Below are 19,437 nucleotides of genomic sequence, written 5' to 3'. Positions count from 1 at the left end.
AATATAGTGATCATTGGTATCATGTATGTTCCATATAGATATTATGCATTTAAAACAGCTCTAAGATGATGTTTGCATTCTTTGCATGTACTGTATGGTTGGGGCGATCTGACCTTTTTTTTCTTTCTCTCACTCCTGACTGTCATGTGGTCAATTTAACACCAGTAAGCACTTTATAATCTGGAGGTTCATCTTCCTCAATTTGTTAAGTGGCTAATTATAAAGGTTCACAAAAGGCCTGACATAAGGGAAGAAGAATGCCTCACTTTTGTCAGCAGCCCCAAGAGGAACAAGTGAACAGAACACAAATTATGTATACTATGGCTATAGTAACCATGCTTGGAGCTGAGGTGTAATGGGGCAAAACACATCCTTTTAGACATGTACAACCTCCCTCATCCTGTTATAAATAGGTGTGTGTGTGTGTGTGTGTTTGTGCCTGCATGCGCGTATGTGTTAACTTGGCCCTTATGTACATATCTTTTTGAATGCCTAACCTTTGGGTAAAATAATAGCCTTAAACCAGATTAGATACGAACAAACTAAATAAAGTGTCTCCTACTAATGTGAGTTCTGCCATGATGATTTCCATTTTCCTTTCCATGCCATGCCAATATCAATAAAGATATCTGGCACCGTCTGTAGTGGCTGCAGTATCTTCCCAATTAAAAGGCATCAAGCAATGCAGTAAGAGCAGAAAACGAGGAGTGTTTTATTTAAAGGACAAATGGAACCTCTCTGATAACAAACTGACTATCTCACTCTTGGGTCTCTTGGAACTGTGCAATGTTATAAACTGTAGCCCAGTGCTGGGACTTGAAGAATGCACAGCAAACAGAACTTACTCTGTTTGTGTCAGGCTGTGTCTTTTAAGAAAATTGAACGAATAGGGGGTTAAAAAGAAGAATCATCACCTCTCACTTGAAACAGAGCCATGGCTGCTACTCTCTCAGAATTGTTATTTGCATCATTATGTAAGACATCTGCAAATATGTATGATCGATTCCCAATGGGAAAACTCAGCCCCTTCTAATATATTCATGAAAGATGAATTAACAGAGCTTTAGGTATGATAAAGAGATTCACAATATAGTCTATTATCATGCTGATATTAAAAAGCAACTTCATATTTTAATAAAGCAAATCTCTTTTTCTTTTCTTCTAATGGTGGCAAATGGTAATAATCATTAATCGTGCAAATACTTTCTCTCCTTTCACCCCATTCTTCTTTTAATAACTATTAATGTTATTAAATTAATGTTACCCCTGTCACTAATATAATGTTGTTGTTGCTGCTGCTGCTGAGCAAGAGGAGGGGGAGAGGGAGGATGAGGAAGAGGGAGAGGGAGAGGAAGAGGAAGATAGACATGTGTTAATGGTGGTACACTCCTGCTAGGCTGGTTTAACTCCACTGCAACAGTATCCCCAAATGTGCTCAGTGCTGGCTCATCCAAACCCCTTGTTGGTAGCTGCAAAACAGCTGCAAGACTCCTTCGAAAAATACTATGTATAGGCCAAAGCTTATAAATAATTTGTTACTCTGCTTCATGAAATATTTCAGAAACATACTTAGAATTCTGTGATTTTATTACTGGAATGCCAGACAATGATGTTAAACTGTTACAATCATTTTCAGCAATTCTAAGCAATATTTCAAGTTTTGGCAATTTAACAATTTAAGGAGTGAACTAAAGAATTAACCAATGAATTAAATTACTTAACATTTAAGAACATCAAATTAGACAACCTACTGTATTATTTGTTTGTTTGTTTGTTTGTTTACTTATTTACTTATTTACTTATTTACTTATTTACTTATTTACTTATTTACTTATTTACTTATTTATTTATTTATTTATTTATTTATTTGATTTATACCCTGCCCCCCTAGACAGCGTCTACTTGGGGTGGCTTACAGAATCATAAAATATCATTAAATGACAATAAAAATATTACAATCATACAACCTACTCTTCCAGGGATAATCCATTTCTTTTTTAGGGAAAGTGGGGACTGCAGCTAAGTTCAAAGGGAACAAGGGATGCCTGGCTGTTGTATATGATGCCACAGTCCCTGCTACTAAGAAAGTCTTGGGCTTTCAGCCCTTCAAGTCCTGGCTCTCCTACAGCACTGATAGCAATGCTGTGGCAAGTATGAAGACTGCTGGTATTCAGACATTTGTGAATGGGGATACTCCAAATGTGGCAGAACTTTATGCCTCCCCATTGGCTACACTAGCTAGGGAGTAGAAATGTCACAACATCAGAATGGCCAAAGTTTCCCCAAGATGAAGGAAAATTACTGTATACTATTGTCATTACATTTAAAAATAAATAACATGGTTTACTTGGGTGGGAGTACAATGCACTTCAGAGTCACAGAACAAATAAATCAAGGTATCAATATCAACAAAAGAAATCAGAATAATAATTATCAGCAGATGTCTTGCAAAAGTTTGCTTTGATGCTAAAAAAAATTATGACAAATGTGAATCTTGTAATCAGTAAAACCCACTGAAATATTTGACTGGTCTTCTGTTTGTTTATTAATATATACTGACATTTTACATGCCACCTTTAAGGGTAAAGGCACTCTCAGGGTAGTTTAGAAAAAGAAACAAATAATAACAAATCTTAATACTGTGGTTAAAATCCTGTTGCTTAGCATAGTAAGTTGCAATTAGACTAGGCTCAACAGATAAATGGGGGTTTGGAGAGTCAACAGTTCTGTACGTTCCACTGATTTGGTGGTCTTACTTTAGTTGTGATTTACAATAGTAAACAAGAGGATTTTAGCCAGTAAAACATTAATAAGTACAAACAATATTATCTGGATTTATGAGACAAAACCCTGAAAGGGTTTAACCGCTGAAGGTAATGTGATACCACCCATTTAACAGCAACTCCTCACCTTCATTAGGTTAGACTGTTAAAGTGTTCTGCCTAGTTGAATGGGAAGTTTTGTTAATATTTAATGGTACCTTTAGCACAAACTGAACCTTTTTGTAATCCTTAGTATGGATTGCACAAAATACATTTGATCTCATCATATAATGGTCTTGGGTTGAATCTGTAGCAATCTTTCTTTTTTTTATTTGGAGATGTATCGTTTTTCCTTTGGAAGTACTTGACCTTGTTCTTTGGACCCTTTTACACAACAACACTTTCAGAGTTAGGAATGAAATGCCTTTCGGATTAAAGAGATTTTGTAAGACTTCTTTGCCAGTACCTCCTGCTCAGGTACCTCCCTTGGTGCATTGAACTTGGGAAGTCCTGCCTTTTTGTAAATCTAGCTGGTGTTGGTTTCTGTATTATTATTGTTGTTGTTGTTGTCACTTTTGTTTCCTGACTTAAAATTTCAAACTGCCTGTGTTTGCAACACCTATTTAAAAGGACACACCTGTAGAAACAAGAAAGTAGTACACTAGGAGAAGGAAGGGCCATGGCATGCACGTATTCTCAGAATAAAGTCTTAAAATAATATCCAGTGCTGGCACTGAGGTAACAGAAAGCATTTCTGCTTGTACTCACTGCTTGCTGCCTCATTACAAAGATGTGGATCTCAGGTGCTCAAGAAGACAATTCCTGAACATTGAAGCAGACAGGGATATGTCTAGATGGACATAATACATAGCTAAGAATTCCATGTACACGTCACACACAAAAAATAAAGGACAAAAGGACAATTTGCATAGCATGACATATGCTGATTTACATGGACAGGTGCAAAACTAGATTTTTACATTTACATGCTCATGATTTATACAGAATTACAGCAGTTCTGAACAGAGAAGGCTCTGAGCAGATAACTCATATGTATACTGAGTCTGCTAACCATGTGCTCCCTGGGGTGCACCATGTCCCTCATTCTGACTTCATTATCACCTTAGACCTGGAAAGCTCTTCAAATACAGGATGCCTTCCAAAAAAAGAAGAGAAAACAAAAAAGACTATGTTGGCAGTTGTGGGTTTTTCGGGCTCTTTGGCCGTGTTCTGGAGGCTGTTCTTCCTAACATTTTGCTAGTCTCTGTGGCCGGCATCTTCAGAGGACAGCACTCTGTGCTTTGTGCTCGAGCACAGAGTGCTGTCCTCTGAAGATGCCAGCCATAAAGACTGGTGAAACGTTAGGTAGAACAACCTCCAGAACATGGCCAAAGAGCCCGAAAAACCCACAACAACCATTAGATCCTGGCTGTGAAAGCCTTCGCAAATACTGTGTTGGCAGCTGTTCAGATAGATGATTATCTTCCATAAGAAAGGACATGTGACCACTCAGGTATGATACATGATAGAAATGTCAGGAAAAATCCAGTGCCTGTTTTTCTTAATGTGAAAAGTGCTTTTTGGTCCTGCAGAGCCCTCATTTGCTATAGCCTGACAAGGAGCAATATTATTAATATGTTGCACCAAAACACACACAAGCTCAAGTTCTGGTGGAACATTAATAAATCTGAAAGATTAATAACATTTGGAGTTGAACACATTTATTGTTCTGTCAGTTTTTTTCAGATTATATCTTACTAAATCAGATGTGGAGTACGGAAGAAGGCTCAGGGTGGGGGTTACCAGAAGAAGTGGAACCTGTAACAAAATGTTGTAGTGTAGAATGCTCTGCTTCCAATGCTTCCATAGTAGTTCTGTCATTCAGCCTGAGACTGAATATTGTACCAGTAAATCGTGCTAATCTGTTTCAGCACATTAACCAAATTAAAGGGGGTGGGGGAGATAAGAGAGAAAAAGCAAAAAGGACAAAATGTTACAGTATCTTAAGTATTAACAGATACATTTCAATATGACATTTTATGGATCAAAATTCACTTTCTCATGTGCATCTGAAACTGAAAATGCTTTTGTTTAAGACCTGCCATAGGCTTCAAACTCCTATCTGGATTGTGGAGAAAATGCCCTCATATTTTTCATTCAATCACTTATCCTGAAGAAGCTTTGTTTCAATATAAGGACTCTCATTTTGTTTGGAGAATTCATTCTGTGGAGTTTAAACTGCTAAGACAGCCATTTTGCAAACAGAGAAGCCCTCTCAAATGGTAATTATTTTGTGACTAACACAGTCTACAAATTTCAGATATGTGACCACTGGCCACATATGTCTGTGTAAACTGATTTTCTGAAATAAACAATGAGGCTGCTTTTGTGAAGCTGCTAACCTGAATTTCCGGTTGTCAATGTACATATCAAGCTGAGTATGACATGTGAGTCTGTGCATATTGTCAACCTGATGTTTAATAGCCCCACAGGCCTGATAATGTGACCCACCTTTGTGGACATTGCTATTTGCAAAGAATAAAACAAAATGTGTTTATCTAGGTTATTGGAAAGCATTGTTGCCTATCACTACACATTCAAGTTTTCACAAAGCATATAACTTACAAGTCAGGATGTATTCAGAATTCATACTGTGGGTTTTTTCTGCTTCTGCTACGTAATTGAGGCTGTGCAAATCCCAGATATGTGGGAAATGAATACTGGAGCATGAAAGTGTGAATTCAAAAGAGCGATTTTGCAGACAGATTTTAGTGTCATGGCGGTGACCACCAAGTGCTTTCTCTCCAGTTGTGGCTGGTCACAAAATGGCTGCTGTGGGGCTGTGACCAGTCACAAAATTTGGGGTATGGTTCTTGCTCTAGTTCACTTGTGTTTCCTCTTTTTGTGTCTTTTCTTGTAAAACAAAGAGAGGGAGCAACGTGAAAGGGAATCGAGGCACAAATAAAATGTGCGTAGAAAAATATAGACACATAGAAGGAACTCTTCTCATATCTTCCATCCTATATCATAGAAAGCTACAAGAGCCTGGTGGACATCTCAGCCTGGCTGCGTGAGTGAAGTGGTGCTTATGTTTGTGGAAGTACCGCCTGCACCTTTGCCTAATTAGTGATACCTTTCCGTGTCTGAGATAAGTACCACACATTTGTGTGTGTGTGTGTGTTTACTGCACATTGCCTTCAAAATCTGAAGTTTTTAGAAATATAACCTTGGGCTTCAGGTGATGTGACTTTTGGGCATTTAGTCCCTGTAAAGGTGTGTGAGTTTCGTTTGTTTTTTTTTTTAAGTTATGAAGCGAGTACAATTGCTAAAGAGAGATAAATCTTACATTAAAAATAAATACTAAACATTCTCAAACTTGTTTTATAATACAGTGCTAATGTATGTTTTTTTTTTTAAATGCCATTGTCTAGCTTATTCATTTTAAATTTTAAGCATAATGCAATTGGTTTCTGCCTCCCGCCCACCCCTTGACTCTGAAGGAATATTATTAAAGAATTGAAGTTTTCTCGTGAATGAAACAGTCCAACTGCTTTTCATGACAAAGCTGGTAATTAGAAGACCAATTTAATGGTGAATCAGGCAGAAATATTCAAACCATGACAAATGACTTTAATAATGTAGCTTGTAAAGCCTGAACAGAAATAAATTTCACTCCCAAAACTTGTGTTTTTTTTCCCCTCCCCCTGGCTGCCTGGAAGATAAAACTGTCCAGGAGCTGTTTTGTTTCCTTTATACAGTAGAGCTTTTACTGGATTTTAAGCGGGTCAAATAGCCTGCAAATGCAAAAACATCATTCAAGACCCCATGATGTATATTTTTTTTCCTGAAAGTACACTATATTGAGAACCCTATCTAAGTTAAAAAGATTTATTTTTCATCTGCATTCCACATAGTTACTGCAAACATGTTTTATCATTATAACCATGACTCGCAATGCTGTGAAGAAGCTATGCCAGCCTGAGAATTGAAAGGTAATTTCAGTGTTTGTCATAAGTTTGTTAAGACCACGTGCATTCCATAGTTTGGAAAAAATTGGTTATTCTGTCCAGGCTGGGGCTTAGTAATTGGATAGTAAGATTGTTCAAAGACTAATTTAGTGAATTGCACAATATTTTAAACGGAATTATGCAGCTTTATGAGTCCTTGGAGGACTGAGCTAGCAGCCTCCTGAGAATAGCTGTTTATCAGTAAATGATATTAGCAGCATTCACCTACTCTTTGTCTTCATTAAATGGCTGCTCTTCCAATCGAGGGTCACATCTGAGGCCTGCTTTGATAATTTGTCATTATTGTCTTGCTTATTGGAGCATAAAGTTGATACAGCAAAGGTTGCATAGTTTATACAGCATGTGCAAAGAAGAGAGGGTTTTTTAAAAAAATATTATTATTATTATTGTTATTAACTATCCCAATTCTTCATTATATAAAGGTGGTCTATGAAATGAACACAGGCAATTTTCCATATTTGTACTAAAACTACTTTTATTCTCTGAGAGTGTGCCATGATATTTTAATGTCTATTTTGCAGGCCAGGATAATGAAAATATGAACCTAATAGGCCTGTACCACATGACTAAAAATGTTCAGGATGGAAGAGGACCTAATCCACTGCTACAAGCTTCCACTCATTGACTTCTGGGTAGAATAAAAGGTTGATTTGTAAAACACCATGGAAGGTGAAGGTCAGTTACCTTTCTTTTTAGCTTATTAACTGTAGGGCAAGTTCACATACACATGTTTATTACTTAATGGCCGCAAGCTCAAGCAATGGCTTCGCTTTGTAAAGGTCACAGGACAATTCAAAGCTCGGGAAGTTAATTTTATTTTTTTGCAGTACGGCTCTCATAAGCATGCTGGTTGAGGGTGGCAGGGTGGATTCTGATGAGTGGAAGTCCAATAATTCATCATGGTCGAATTATTGTAATGATTTCAATTGTACTGTTGTTTCAGATGGTTTTTCTTGACAGCTTGTCAGCCAGATAGAGTGCTGTTTTATTTTAGGGGACAATAAGGGTAAATAAAATGGGATGAATAAATAATAGATCAAGAAGTAAGATTTATGGTCACTTTTTTCATGAGGAATGGGAAAAGTTAAGGATCTTGTCTCGGGCAGCAAAGAGTCTTAAGCTGGACTTGGGAAAAGAGGGAAGTGGAGAGGATTTCTCTGTGTGTTCGTTTTTTCTTTTGGGCCCTCTGGCAAGAGCAAGGTAGCATATTAATACTGCAGTGAAGCAAATCGTTTTTATCTGGGATGATGCTAATGCTAATGAGAACTAGGATTGCACATAGGTCCTTCCTTTATGAGCTGGCTTGAGTATCAGAAGAAGCCTTCATCTCAGTTCCACCACCTTCTCAGGTATGTTTGGTGGGGACATGGCAGAAGGTCTTCTCTGTTGCTGCTCCCAGACTCTGGAACCCCTTCCCACAGGAGGCCAGACTGGCCCCATCTTTATTGTCCTTCCGCAAGCAAGAGAGGATCTTTCTTTTCAGGCAAGCTTTCTCTGAATGAAGGGCTGCCTAGCAGGGTTTTTGAATGGATTGTTGTACCTTATGATATTGAATGTGTTTTGCTGTTGCTTCTGTTTTGATATTCCATCCGTTGATCCTTTTAGTATTGTATACTCACTGTTGTTAGCTTAAATACTGATTTTTAATTGTTGTAAGCTGCATTGGGTTCTTTTTAAGGAGAAAGGGATGATAAAAACATTTCAAGTAAATATTTTTATTATCTTAAATAAAATATAATAATTTTTAATGTTTTATTAAAACATAAAAAAAAATCATGCAAGGCTATCTTTATAGCTTTGCATACCCCAGGCCTTTAGAGTATACTTTATTTAAAAAATACACAAATCCAGATCTTAAAAGCATATGCTTAAAAGAAATGTTCTCAGTTTGGCCCACTGCTGCTGCTTTTGTCTTCTCACTGTTCCCTTAATACTGGCAGCTCCTTCCTGTTGTCCTTAGAATCTCTCCAAGGATGCAGTTGAAGAACTGCACCGAGGAAGAATCAGATGTTTTTAATAAAGAGAACGAGAGTTTAAAAGTATCAAGAGATTGCACAGTGGTAAGGAATCTTTCCCGGAGGATAAGGTTCCCATGGAAAGGGAATATGTATTGTGCTAGAACATCTCTATGGTTCAGACTTCATTTTTCAGAGTTAACACTCTGCTGCACTGAATAGTAGAACAAAGTCCAAATGTAAAGAGTAGTTCACTGAGAAAACAGAATTAGTAGAGGGATTGACTGAAAGAGAGGATCCCCCCCTTCCAAAGAACCAGGTGGAGAAAGCAAATCAAATACTTAGGACCAATAGCATGGACACAGAACAGAATGGGTTTCACTGTCTAACATCCCTTAGAGCCTCACACAAAACAGGCAGTCCTTGTTGTTCAAATAAATTTTAAAAAGCAAAAGATGGTGTAACTGCTGTCAGCATTGCCCTGGGATGATCATAGACTCCATGGATTCCAGACATTTGCTGCTGCCAGAGCTTGTTTTCGTTAGGGCAGGGAGATGGGATATATACCCAGGTTGAACAACTTGCGCCCCTGTCCCACAAGTCCATTGGGGGCTTAGCTCCCTTCAACAGCCCCTCCACATTGTCCACTGTGTATATCTGGGTCCCTGTTTCCATCATTGGTCCATCGGTGGCCATGGTTTGGGACTGAGGTACAGTTCATAGCACCGTCCCCAGCCACCCAGTGCTCCACAGTGAAGCCCAGTAAAGTCAGGCCAGTGGAGGTCCCCTTGCCCCAGCAGCTTGTCCTGCTTCTAGACCAACTGTAGTAGCTGCTGAAGGTTCCTTTTCCTTTTCCAGCATTTCTTTTGAGTGGCAATGGGCCTCCTCAGTCATGGCTTGGCCGGGCACCTGGGGCGCCATTGTGAGGGCACTGGCATGATATAGATTGGCACTTTCACTACTCATCCTCTGCCTGGGGCAAAACTGACCCATTTGCCAATCCAAGAGTCCCAGAGAAGCAGGGGTTAGTCCTCACCCACAGCACAGAAGACAGGGGAGAGGCTCCTCCTAGGCCTCTGATCCCATTTTTGATTATGGCAATGAACCATCCCACTCCTCTTTCTCTCTCTAAGCCCAGTGCCTGTCATTCTGCCCCAGTCATGGCCATGCCCTCCAGGTACACCTGATCTTCCTCCTGGGGCTCCACTCCCACCTTCTGTTCCTTCAAGCCACCTTGCTGCCAGAGTGCTCAGATAATCTGCCAGGGGTGTTTGTATGGGGACAAGGTGGATAGTCTGCTGGGAACAGTTGGAACATCCTCCTCATAGAAGCATTAGGGGAAATGTTACTGGTATCACATTAACGAGACACTAGGTAGGGAGGTCACTTGGATTAAGCTTGGACTACGATCAACCCGGCTGTGTTCTCAGAAACCAGAGAAAGTGTTGGAAGGTGAAACTCCCAGTCAGAAAGCATGCAGTCAGCTGTTGGAGATGAGCAAAGGGCCACTACCAAAGGCACTATCATTAATAACGCAAAATGATTAAAGTCAAAATAATTTCTGAATCCTTATGTATACAGAGGAAAAAGAAAAGGCCAGTGTTGAACAGCACATACAATTGGAAAATGGAACATGACAAGTATAGGTCAAGCTAAACTCAAAACGACGAAGCAAGAAATTGAATGTTCGAATGTTGCAGTATTTATTGTGAGCAAGCTAGGATGGATTGGCATAGGATGCTCTCAAGCAGATATTATGAAGTGATTTACTCTGGAAATTACTAACTTGGAAGAAATGGTGTTGCTTTAACATTGAAGCAAGATATAGCACTATGAGCTCTAAAGTTACTCTCAAAGCATTTTGAAGATATGAATCCCCAGTACTTGATGGGGTACCAAGAAAACTGAGTTTATAGTATGAAAACTGACTCTGCCAAAATCAATATAAATGCCAAATCCCAAAAGAGGAGATCCTAAAGAATGAAGTAATTATATAAAGACATTACATTAACTTCTCATGCAAGCAAAGTGATGCTCAAGGTTTTGCAAGATGGATGGATGGATGGATGGATGGATGGATGGATGGATGGATGGATGGATGGATGGATGGATGGATGGATGGATGGATGGATGGATGGATGGATGGATGGATGGATGGATGGATGGATCAATTCATGGCTGATCTATGATCACAATGATAAATATATAGATAAGAATCACATTGCAAAGCATTTTCTGTTCTTTATTCATTGGTAGGTTAGTTTGGTCTTTAATAGTACAAGCAAAGTGATAAACTGAATGCAAAAGACATGAGTGGGACATTAATAAATTTGTTTGACTTTCTCTGAAATAATTCTATCTCCATTTTCTAAAGCTCAAGGTGAGTTGCAGCAATTAAAACAATAAAAGATAATGTGAAACCCACTTAAAAAGAATAAACAGTAAATGAATTATAAGAGACATAATGCAAGATAGAGCCATGACAAACAACTTAATGGACGGAGGGGATAGCTTTTCAGAAGTTTAATTGGCGAAGAATATATGATGATTTATTCTAATCGTTATCAACCAATAAGTCCATCTCAGGAAGAAATAGAATGTTATTTATGTCAGGTTCCAATTAAGCAACACAACCAGGAATACAGGGACTTGTTGAATGGGCAAATAAAAGTAGATAAAGTTAAAGCTATAGCCATGGTTCAAAACAATACATCTTCTGGTATTGATAGATTTAATGATAATGTTTTTTTTTTAAAAAAAATTACAAATATGTTAGCCTTAATGTTGACTGATTTGTTTGACAGCCCTATGAAAGGAGGAGATATTCCAACGTCTAGTTAGTTAGATGTCACAAAATGTGTTACTCCCTAAACCAAGAAAAAATCCTCAGGGGGTGAAAACATGCCACCCTATAATGCTAGTTAATTACAATGTAAAGTTCTAACCGCAAGCCTTAAATATATTGTACCCTCCTATGTGTCATTGTATCAAGTGGGCTTTATGCCCAACAGACAAATCACTGATGCAATCTAATGCATGCTATATATTGTCCACTATTGTAAAACAAAGAGATTGTTGGCCCTGCTTTCTTTAGATGCATGTAAAGCTTTTGACAGGTTAGAATGGTCTTTGTTGGAACAATTAAAATGAAGTAATTAGACAATTATACACTCATTTTCCTTTCTTAGAATAAATAACTATTAAATAAAGAAAAAAAATTGGGGAGAGGAATGAGACAGTTATGTCCATTTTGTTCACCATTGTCTTAGAATCTTTAGCAACTGCTAAACGTTTAAATTTGGTGATAGTGGGAATTAGAAAAGGACCAACAAAACATATAATTAATTTATTTGCGGATGACATAGCTCAGTTTCTTTCAAACCTTAAAGAGGCAGTTCTAGAGCGATGGTCTGAACTTAATGGATATGAGCAAGTGGCAGGTTTAAAAATACAAAATAAAAAAAATCTGAAATGTTATTCTTCAATTTTGACTAAAAATAAATTTTGGCTTTATTTTTGTGAAAATAAACTATGACATGATGTAATATGTCATGTGCTGTTGTTTATCAGAGGTTGTATTTATCTAATTATCGGATCTGCAAAAGACCAGATGATTTTTCTAATGTCCTGATACATAATTCATAGAATTCAAAGAGGGTGGTCTTTCTTTTTCACATGACTGTACAGTATATACATGCATAGTAGTGTTGTCCTTTTTTAGCAAATAGAATGAAGTTAGATAAGAAATATGCTAAATAATAAAATTTAATTTAGTTTTGATAACATAATTAGCATTTTAAAATACTTTTACAAATGAAAACAAGATTGGCTCACATAAAGATTTGATTTTTTTTCCCTTATTAATAGCTGCTAAAATGGAAATAGCCAAAAAATTAGCAGGATAGTGCAGCACTATCTATTAATGTTTGGTATGCATGAATATGGAGTTTTGTCCTTGCTGAAAAGTTAGCACATGAAGTAAGAAAAGGTAGGAACCCAACTTGAACTGCTGAATAGTTCAGTGGTTTAAGTACCTATCTGTGGAACAGAGGTTGGCAGTTTGATTCTCCACTGTACTTCCTTCAGAGGGGCTGTAATCAATGACCCATGAGGTCCTTTCTACTTTTGCAGTTCTAAGATACTAACAAGTTGATGAATACATTGATTGCTTTTATTTGCTTTGCAGACAGAAGTACCAACCCAAGGGTGAAACGATCTACAATTTGCTTGGATACTTGGCAAAAGTCAATTAAATAAAATTTTATATTGGAAATGAAGTAATAACATTGGTGAGGTTTTGGAGTTTAAAGTTAAATTTGTTTGTGAATGGGTTTTTTTTTCCCAAATAGATTTATGGCAATATTGTGATTTGGGGTGTGTGGATGTGTCTCTGTGTGTGGTGCTATGCATATTTGTAAATAAAATTTATTTTAAAAAATAAGTTTAAGAGTTTTCTGCTTTAAAATGTGAGAGTCACAGAGTAGAAATGGCTACAGTCACTACTGATTTTGTGCTTGTCACAATGTGACAGCTATGAATAACAATATTATACAACTGTAAAAACAGGCTGCATTTAATGTTTTGCAAGGACAATTGTATCTCCTCCTGTTGCAAGTCTCTTATCTGGGCAACCTTGCTTAGTAAAATTGGACAATTTATCATTCTATTGCCTAGAGCCATATATACTACAAGCAAGTGATTAGTTTCCAGCTTTAATACATTCTGAGAAAGTAGTACTCTGAATAAGAAGGTCAACCCAGAGCTTAAACTAACTCAGGTGGACTGCAAGACTTCCTGGATTTATAATGGGATATGGTGTCTTCTGTCTCTCTTGTTCAAAAGAATCTCTGGTTAGATGCACTAGTTAGCTATTAGTATGTGACAGATGTTCACTTGTCTCCAGGAAATTAGGGTAGTTCATGTCAATAAAGTTTCTAGCTGACCCCCTTCCGTGAGGAGGTCACTAAACTTTATATCGAGACTGTTACACTTAATAGACCATGAGTTTGCCTTGGGTCCTTTTTAAGGAGAAAGGATATAAACAAACAAACAAACAAAAAACAAATATTGATAGTGTTTTCAGGAGGCTAATGGAGGACGTCCATAGTTGCTTTGAGATGCAAAAAACCAGTTGTATGCAGTGTTATTTCATATAATACAATGTCATTTTCTATTCCTTTCTAATGATCTTGAGCATGAAATTTGACTTGTTTAGAAGCATTACACATTTGATTTCTTCAAACATTCTGCTACAACCTCAAAACCTCTTTCCTAACCAATCACTATCAGCTTAGATCCCATCTGTATCTATGCAAGGCTGAAATCTTTTACCCCACTTACACTGAACTGCATTTACCATGTTGATACCTAATCTCCCATTACTCATGAACTGCACATACCATGTTGATTCCTATTGCTGCTAAGCAAGATTTTGGAAAAATCCCTTCGGAGCCCTTTGCAATGTGTTTTTGTGTTAAGCTCTCTAAAAGCTTGATCTGCTATCATTAGAAAACCCAGGCAGCTCATGAAAATTTCTTAACATATTCAAAAAGCAGCAAGGCTAGTTCACATCCTTGGGAACCACAACATTTATGGCTTCTGTTGCAGAAATGTCCATCTGTTTGAAGACAGATTCCAAAGGGAGGTTATTGATCAGAAAAACATCAGAATATTTAGCACACTCTCTCTAGGCCTTAACAAAGATAAAGGATTCCTCTATGATTATATATACTAATCATCTTCACCTTTGTCACCCAGTTGGACTCCAATCATCAGCACTGTGATAGGATTAATCATTTCCTATTGTCTGTTACAGATCTAGTTTTAAACTGTTGATAAGGAGAACTGTTGGCAGCTTAAAATTGTTACCAACAGTTTTTAACTAACCAACAGTTTATACTCCACCAAAGACACGACCAAGCCATTCATCTGAAGAAGTTTGCTTGGACGCATGAAAGCTTTGGGAAAAATAAAAACTAGTTAGACTCCGGGATTATTTCTGGGTTCTCTTTGGCCATTTATTCCTAATTCTGCTTTCTGTTCTTTAACCAATGACCAATATTTTATTTTTTTATTTATTTGATTTGATTTATATCCCACCTATCTGGATTACCAGACCACTCTAGGTGGCTAGAGTCCATCTGAGGGCCTCTTCTCATCTCATTGTTGTTAGGTTTGTCACAGAGTTTGGAGAGGGACTTTGATAAATGACTTGTGAAAATCCAGGATTTACCGGATCATCTCAATCTCCATGCTTCCTGATCCTTTCAAGGTTCTAGGGGCCAACTTTGCTGAAGTCAAGCTGATTCATTCTCAGTGAAACATGTCTTGCTATACTTTTGATTATTTTATATTTAATAATGATCTCCATCAATTTAGACAGAACAAATCTTAATCTTATTGGCCTGTATTTTCCTTGATCTCTATGGGATGGTAAAAAAATTTTTTTTTAACAAATACATTCCCATGCAAGCAGATATTATACAAATGAGACAAAGAGATCTGCGTAGCAATGCCACTCTGAAAGGCTAAACCTTCAGGATGGTTTAAATATGCTGTGAGGGGGCACCAGTCCATACTTCTAGTGAGCCATCTGGCCTCAGCTTTCAAGTATCAGGAAGCTGGGAGAAGGGTATCGGATTCAGGCTGATGCAGCTGAAAGAGAAACAGTTCCGTGATGAGAAATGGCTGGAGGAGGAAGGGTCAAGGAGAATAAAAGAGCAGGACTGGGGAGACATAGAGTTGCTCCCTATCTCTGAAGAAGAGGATGTGTGGGAGGATGCGAGAGAGGAGAATGCTGGAAGTTGTCTACCCTAGCCTGGTTGGTTTGCTTGTGACAGGGGTCAGACATCAAACTTCAGCCACATGCTTGGACAAGGCTATGTTAACCTGGCACCACTGCAGCCTTGGAGAGACGAGTGAGGGAAGGGACTGGTAATGACAAGCTACTGATCCTGATTTCTTTTGCACATCTATACAAGCCTTCTCTAAAAGGGGTGCTTCCTGGGCCTATATTCTCTTCTCCCTTCTGCTTCCCGGAACCTGGACTCTGAGGAACTTCAGTGAAGTTAACTGGATCCTCAAGCTGGCAAGTGGTTCCAAGGGTTCAAAGACTATAATTCAGTCCTGTGACACTGAAGGGGGAAAGGCAGGGGAAAAGTGACACTGCACCACTAATAAAAGCTGTTCTGAGTCAAGAAGCTGACTCAAGAAGCCATTGAGTTATCGCCAGGGACCTGAGCTGCATTGGCATTATAGGAAGGGGATTGGCAGGGCACATATATGCATAGAGAGCTGATGATTCATTATTGCTTGATTTCTCAGTACAATGACTGGAATAGGAATAGTTGGGATAAAACTGCTTTAAAACTTTCTGTATTTTAGTATATCATTAGGCAGTATGAAAATTCTATCTATAGGCCGTGTTGGCTCATTCACACACATACAATATCACTTGATCTTGCACTTAGTGAGGAAGGCATGTATGAGCCAATCTTTGCAACTCCCATCATCCTGAAATATTGTAATATATATTGCTCATAATTTTGCATTTAGTTCTGCTAGGAAAAATGCTATCCACCAAATGTTTGTCTGTAAAAAAAGATGCTAGCCTCGCAAATGTCAAATAAATTGCTCAACTATGGTAATTTGTGATCCACCATGTCTTTGCCCAAAGACAATTCTCCCTGTAGGTAGACAGACTTATATCTACATTCCTAAGTTATCAGAGGCAATATTGTGAAAGAGATCATTAATTATAACATATAGAAGTTTAATAGTTGGCTGCTTTGTGCAGGAACCAAGATCAAAGTAGCTGCCAGATGTTGACCTACCAAGCATTTTAATGGAGAGCTGACCCATCCTTGAGGACCTGTCTTCCTCTATCCCTCTTTACTGGGACACATTTGCTAGTTAAATGTATTTTATAAAGATCCCTACCTTCCACGCATACATTACACTTAGTGTGATTGATACCAAATGATTGATACCAAAATGTGCCCCACTAGCACAAAGAATGCTTAAAGCAGCTGCCAGGCTTCGTCTCCATCATTCACACCAGAAGCAATTCAGTGCTGCTTCCAGAGTGGAAGGATCAGCCGACAAGAAGTTGTATTTGCCTAAGGGATGCCTGAGTGTGTTTGCATTCCTCCGGGAGGCTTTTTCTGTGTACCCCAGCTACCACGCTGATACTTGATTGATCAACTGATTTATTGCATTTGTTAGTAGCCCTATAGTCCAGGAGCTGTGGGTGCCATGCAGCCAAACAGTTACAAATATTTTTGGGACATCAAGCTTCTCAAATAAAATCAAAGCAAACATACATACATATAATGTGCAATAGGACATAGCTAGCGCTAGAACAGAGGGGTTAGCGTAATGCCAGCATTGGACACAAAATCAAAGTAGCCAGTGTAAAATGCTGTTTCTTCTAAGATGTGATCATATGGGGAAACAGATCACAATTTGGACTGCTTCTGGAGCAGTCCGGTGTGATCTATAACCTAGCAATCACACAATGTATGCGGAACTGGGCTCCAGCCCAACCCTGACCCATGCCCAAGCTGGATGTTTTTAGTTCAGTTGTATGACTTCTACTTTTAGGGGCAGGTCTAGAGCAATACCTTGTCAGATGGAAGGTTTTTTTTCAAAGGGAAATTACTCCCATTAAAGCAACTCTTTCCAGGGCAATCAGGTGTGGTGTCCGATTGTGCCCTGAGACTTGATTTTCTTTACAAATTAAACTTTGGAGAAGTGTTGTCGATGATGGTATGTTCCATCAAATATATCACTAACAGGGTTTTCAAGGTCTACTATTGAAGAAGTGGTTTACCTTTGGTGCACATACACATCCCCAGTTGAGTCTCCATGGCCAGGAAGAAAGATGACCCCAAATCTCCTGTGTTCTAAATGTCTTACAGTGGTGCCCCGCATTACGATGACCCCGCTCGATGATGAAATCACTTGACGACGATTTTTTTGTGATCGCGATAGCAATCGCAAAACGATGGTTCCACTGGGGCTTTTTTGCTATACGACCACCCGTCAGGGAAGGCCTCCAAAGTGCTCTATAGTGGGTGTGGGTGGTTTCTGGGCACCCCTGCCAGGGTTCTGATGGCTTCCCTTGCACCATCAGAGCCCTGGTGGGGGTGCCCTGAAACCACCCGGGGCCACTTTAGAGCACTACAGAGGCTTTTCCTGTACCATCAGAGGACTGGCGGGGGACCTCCAAAGCCGGCGATCGCAGCGAGGTGACCCCCTGCCAGTCCTCCCATGGTGCTTCCCCAGCTCCCTACCCCTTAAGTGCCTTTAAAAAAAAATTCCCCTAGGAACACATTATTTAATTTTCAGTGCATTCCTATGGGAAATCTGGTTTCACAAGATGATGTTTTCGCAAGACAGCGATTTCTGTGGAACAGATTAATATTGTCTTGCGAGGCACCACTGTAATTGTGAGTCCATAGTCAGGTAAGCATGTCAGTATGTTCAATTTATATTTCAGAACAACTGTGATAAATTTAGTGATCCAATGTCTTTTGGATTCTGAAAAGGGTAATTTAATCTAGCTGCCACCCCCACCCCCCAAAGCTGACCAATGAAGCCATTTTCGTTCCACCTTAATTGTGGAATTATTTATTTCGGCAATATACAATTTTTATATCCATTAGCCCTCACTTTTATTGGAGGGATTATGTTACTGCAGTAGAGTGTGCCCAGGATGTCCCAGATACGATGACTGCCATGTCTGCTTAAAAGATTAGGTGACAGAAGATGGGAAGAACATTTTCTTGATTCATTTGTTTGTTCAATATACTCATTTTAGATGTGTTTCCTTAGTATTACAGTGGGAAATGCAAAGTAGATAGACCAATAGATTGACAAAAAGTGCATGATGGAGTAACAGCTAATTAAATATAGGTTGAAATCCTGTTGCACACCTTTGCTTGTATAAGAGTGACATCAGCAGCAATGGTAGACTGCTGCTAATTCAAGACTTCCTTTGATGGTTTTGGAGGTTATGCAACTTTGTCACATTGTCTGCGAGGCATGCTCACCCTGAAATCACAAAAGCAAGTCTTTTATTGGTGGCAGCCTGCCACTACCAATGACATCATTTCCTTTGCACAGATAAATCCTACCCAGCAAGATTTTCGTTACTGTGATATAATTTTAGCCTTTATCATATTTTTCCATACCCAAAATTATTATGTATATACTCTTGTTGAAAGGGAGAGGTTTCCAATCTATATTGCATGCCTGGTCTGTTTTCCCCTTGTTCCTTTTGGATGAATGTTTAAATCATGATAGTAGTACAATCTCACTTGCCACTACTGTGTACTTTTCAGAACAGATCATAGGATTTTTTTTTTTTTTACTTTCAACATGAAGACTATGGTGCTGCTCTCATTTAGAGTGAGCTGTGCAAACGAAGCCCCCAGCATTTGATCAGCAGGTGCTTCTGCTGAGCTAGCTGTAACCGTATTCTCCAGAGTCTTGTTCATCTCCCTCCAAATGGAATAATTAGGACTCTTTGGACCGATAGGATAAATTGGTTGCTATTAGCAGTGCTCAAGATTCTGTACTACCACCCAGATGCCCCTCTTTACATCTCCCCACCCCCGAGCCCCATCATCATGCTAGAAGCAGAGCATATCTCTACATTGCTTCCCTGTCTCCACTTCCTGCCTGGCCTTC

The sequence above is a fragment of the Pogona vitticeps genome, chromosome 3 (genome assembly GCF_051106095.1).
Source record: "Pogona vitticeps strain Pit_001003342236 chromosome 3, PviZW2.1, whole genome shotgun sequence".
In the NCBI taxonomy this organism is placed as follows: Eukaryota; Metazoa; Chordata; class Lepidosauria; order Squamata; family Agamidae; genus Pogona; species Pogona vitticeps.
This window is presented reverse-complemented; position numbering follows the sequence as displayed.